Source organism: Miscanthus floridulus, chromosome 5, assembly GCF_019320115.1.
Source record: "Miscanthus floridulus cultivar M001 chromosome 5, ASM1932011v1, whole genome shotgun sequence".
Lineage (NCBI taxonomy): Eukaryota > Viridiplantae > Streptophyta > Magnoliopsida > Poales > Poaceae > Miscanthus > Miscanthus floridulus.
This window is the reverse complement of record NC_089584.1, coordinates 17,382,907-17,387,911: the sequence shown is the minus strand read 5'-3', so window position 1 is coordinate 17,387,911 and position 5,005 is coordinate 17,382,907.

Sequence of the window (5,005 nt, the reverse complement as noted above, 5' to 3'; positions counted from 1 at the left end):
TTCATAATATAGTTGCTACGATGTTGGGACTAGCCAAGTTTCTCACTATCCGGGAGAGACGGCGATTCGAATCGATTTCAACCAGCTGGGAATTTATTCCTAACACAAACCCAGATCTATCAGCCACGATAGTCTTAGGTCACCTTTGGTACAACTCAGGTACACATTTCGTAGGTCCGTACCGCGCCGCACAATCTGGAACACCAGATGCCAGGATGCTCAGGCCAAGCCTGCCCTTGGGCTCAGTCTGATCGTTCCCCGGAAGGAGCGCACAACAGAACGGTTCCCGGCCTGAGTTGAATTACTTGGCTTCGCGGTCAGAACGAGTTATCCGGCTAGCTAAGTGAGAGGCATGCGTTCAATCTTGTTAGAAGCGCCAACAATGGTACGGTCCTTAATCGACCAGACGGGGATAAGTCCACACCCAAGACCTCCATGCCTTGTTGCTTCCCTATCGACCTCCCGTCCGGTCTCAATTTACTTTTACCACATGGTTCTGTTCCACGATAGCAGATATAGCCAACCGTGCTCCGGTATCCACCTATATCTCGCAGGTGATAGGACATCACCCGACTTCTACCGGTCTAAGCATGGCTAAGCATATATATTCGATCCTGGACCTATACCGGTTAAAGGTGTAATATCTGGACAAGGAATGTACATGCATCAAGTGGTTTCATTCAACTCTTATAACCTAATGCATCAATCATAATTACGTAAGTAAACATTTGTAAATTACTGGGAGACTTATAATGCTCCGGGGCTTGCCTCGTAGAAAGGAAGTAGGGCGGTGGTCAGGGCACTCCGGAAGCTCTTCAGGGTTCTGCTCCACGCCTTCGGGAGCTGGGGCTTGCGGATTCTCCTGCGGGTTCCCTTCCTCTGCTTCTTCGAATTCCAGCAACATGATCTCTTCCTCCGATCCTAGATGCATGAGTATGGTATAAGTATTACGAATGCATATATGTTAACAAGTGCATCACGTTGTTTGAGTAGGTGCATATCTCTTCTCGATTACTACTTAACTACTTCTACAATGCATCGACTACACCATAACCAGCAGCTACTTGTTTCACTCATAACTGGAGTTCTACAAATTCAAAAATAGTGATCCTAGACTTTCTGGAAAGCTTATCAAATTCTCTACAACTTTGTTATTAACCATTTTTACAGTCTACACTTGTTTCAACATGTAACTCATTACACTCTAGAATCAGTCCAGAAACTACTTAACATGCAATATAAAGTAATAACACTTCTACTTCAGGTATTTATTCAAAATTTGACAACCTAGAACCTACCAACAGTTTCAGCACACCAAATACAGTTAAGATGATATAATGGTGAAGCCCAAACTATTTATTAAATTGCCTTTATTATTTTATTTAGATATCTAGGTTAAATAATAAATATATATCAAATGTGCTTAATAAATTCTCAAAATTTTACAGAGTCTTACTAATGCTATAAAAGGACTACTATAAAAATGTCATGTTATTTTACTAAGTAGAACATTCTATACAAAAATAATAAGGAAGCAAGGCTTGAAATAGCATAAATGGGAAATCCTATTGAAAAGTGTCAAGCAACAGATTTCTTATTTTTCTTAACATCCATATGGTACTAGTATCACCTCCAACAAATTTCATGAATTTTGGACTCATAATTAATTTATAAAAATTCATGCAAGGATTAACTATTTATAAAATAAAAATCTATAACTATAGATCTACCCATGCACTGGTCCTCAAATTTTTACCCAAGCTCATGTATGACAAGGATAGCCTACCACAAAAATTTCATAATTTTTGGAGCACAGGAATTTTAGATATAAAATAAACAAATTTGAATGCATTCAAAAGCACATTTGAAATCCCTATTTAAATCTCCAGAAATTTCTACTGTTGAACCCAAGAACATATTTTTCTTAAATACTACATTTCCTAAGCAACACAATCATATTTATTTCACAATTTTAGGAGCTACCAAACTAAAGATACAAAAATAACAAAACATACTTGAATCTGGAATTTTTGAACTATCCCTAAAACCTAGAGTCGCTGACAGCAGGGACCCACTCGTCAGATGGACCCACCGGTCAGCGAGACCAAAACAGAGCTGGCGGCGCTGCTCGGCTGACGTGGCGAGAACTCGACGGCGGTGAGTTCGCCGGTGGTGACATCATCACCATACGACCTACATGACCTAGCGCGTTGATTGGTATACTTGGCCGGCCCTATCGTCGCCACCCGCGACGACGGCGGCGGCCATGGCAGAACGGCGAAGCTGGACCACGGCAAAACGCCGGTGATGACCTCGATGGCCTGATCTAGGGCTCGGACGAGCATAAACTACCTAAGACGCACTCAACGCACTAGCTAACGCATGGAGAGGTGGACTGTGGCGCTCCGGCCGCGGTGACGGGGCTTGCGGCGGAGCTCCGGCAAGCTTAAACGCGCGGCGATGGCTTACCAAGCTTGGTCAGCAAGCACGGGAGGGAGCAGTAGGTCGCTGGGGAGACAGAGGAGCTATGGTGGTGGTGCTGGAGTGGCCAGGCGCGGGCTGCGCACGGCTATGGCTACGGCGAGGCTTCAGGAGCTCGGCGGCTGTGCTTGCGGTGGAGAAGGAGGCGAAAATGTGACACTAGAGGCGTGGCTGAGTGCGGGCGGTTGCTGGGGACTTGAGGGCGCGCGCCTGCCTGCCTCGGCCGCGCTGGACAGAGCGTCGGCGACGCGTGGCCAGCCGCGATGTCCACGCGGCGCGCGAACTCTGCCGGTGTCGGCCACTGACGCTCGCGATTCAGTTTCGTCAGAAACGTGATGGCCGAGCCTGACGACGTACTTTCGTGGAGCTTGATCTTCTAATCCGTGACGTATTAGTGCACACAATCTACACCAAAGTTGTAGCTCTAAGTACCATCTGTAATTCATATAAAAGGATCAAGACCTAATTCGCAACGGTTAAGGAGGAAAATCATGCTCAAAGTTGGCTTGTCAGGCTGTTGGTGTTCATGACTTAGCAAAAATTTGCTAAGTGTAGAATTTGTGATTTCTCTGATTTTTGAAACCCAAATTCACACATGTTAGGAGCTGAATCAGTCAAAGGCCCAAAAATCAAAGTTGTTCCTTATGTCAAACACTACAACATTGCTTTAGTGAACTCCTCCATGCAAGGTCCCTAACACTTAGTTCAACTTTAGTCAAACTTGTCACTTAAAAATCATGATACATAAACAAACCATGGCTAAATGACCAAACTAGCCCTAGCACTAAATACCAAAGTTGTTCCTAATGATATCCTAAGCATGTTAAAACAATTTGCAAGGTCATTTAAGCATTTCATGTAGTAGTCACTCATATAGCCATTCAGGTCAACACATGAAATATCACTTAAGTGCTGGATCATGAAATGTGGCCTTCATGAACAAGATTCTTTTTGTTAACCTAAGTATAGCTAAGGTGTTTTAGTGACCAACATTACCCACTTGCATTTATTTGTACAAGATCATATGCATATGTTCTAAGAAACACGAGATAACAAGTAATGTTTCATATGTTTCGATCAAATGTTTCAATTGTAAATGATGATTTAGGAATGCTTGATGCTCATGCTCATGTTATGCAAGCCAAGTTATGCAAGGCTAACACCCGAGGTGTTACAGCCCCTCCCCCTTAGAAAAATCTCGTCCCGAGATTTGCAAGACCTACCATTCTTGGAAAAAGGCGGGATAAACTTCTTGCAGATAATCTTCTCTTTCCCATGTAGCATCTTGTTCACTATGATTGTTCCACACCACCTTATAAAACTTAATGATCTTACTCCTTGTTACTCTCTCCATCACTTCTAATACTCGAATTGGCTTTTCTTCATAAGTCAAATCCGATTGAAGTTGCACGTTGGTGGGTGCAATAGCTTCTTCCGGTACTCGAAGACATTTCTTTAGCTGAGAAACATGGAACACATCAAAGATTGCACTCATCTCTGGTGGTAGTTGTAGCTTATATGCCACATTTCCTTTTCGTTCCAAAATTTTGTATGGCCCTACATATCTTGGTGAAAGCTTCTTTTTCATCCCAAATCTCTTCACACCTTTCATGGGTGATACTCTTAAGTACACATAGTCACCTACTTCAAAAGTTAGTGGTCTTCTTCTTCTATTAGCATAACTCTTCTGTCTTGATTGAGCTACCTTCATGTGTTGTTGGATGATACGTACTTGTTCTTCGGCTTCATTGACAAAATCAATACCAAAATATCTCCTTTCACCGGGCTCAATCCAATTCAATGGAGTTCTACACTTTCTGCCATACAAGGCTTCAAATGGAGCCATTTTGATACTCGCTTGATAACTGTTGTTATAGGAGAATTCAGCTAAAGGTAACCATTTCTCCCATGAACCTTTTGAAGATATAACACAAGCTCTAAGTAAATCTTCTAGGATTTGGTTTACTCTCTCTGTCTGCCCTGAAGTTTGCGGATGATAAGCTGAACTATTGATTAGCTTGGTTCCCAAAGCTTGGTGTAAGTGTTCCCAGAAACGAGCTATGAACTGCGGTCCTCTATCCGAGATTATGGTCCGGGGTACTCCATGCAATCTCACGATCTGGGCAACATATATTTCAGCGTATTTCCCAACTATATACCGCGTGTTCACGGGTATAAAGTGTGCTGACTTGGTAAGACGATCAACAATGACCCAGATTGAATCATGACCTTGTGGCGTTGTTGGAAGGCCTGTAATAAAGTCCATACTGATCTCTTCCCATTTCCATCCTGGAATAGGCAGTGGCTGAAGTAATCCAGCGGTTTTCATATGGACGGCTTTCACTCTACTGCAGTTATCACACCTTGCAACATAGGCTGCGATCTCTTTCTTCATCTTAGTCCACCAAAAACAGGTTTTCAAATCTTGATACATCTTACTACTACCCGGGTGGATAGACAATTTAGACGAGTGAGCTTCTTCTAAGATTTGATTCCTTAGCTCATGGTCTTTTGGCACCACTAG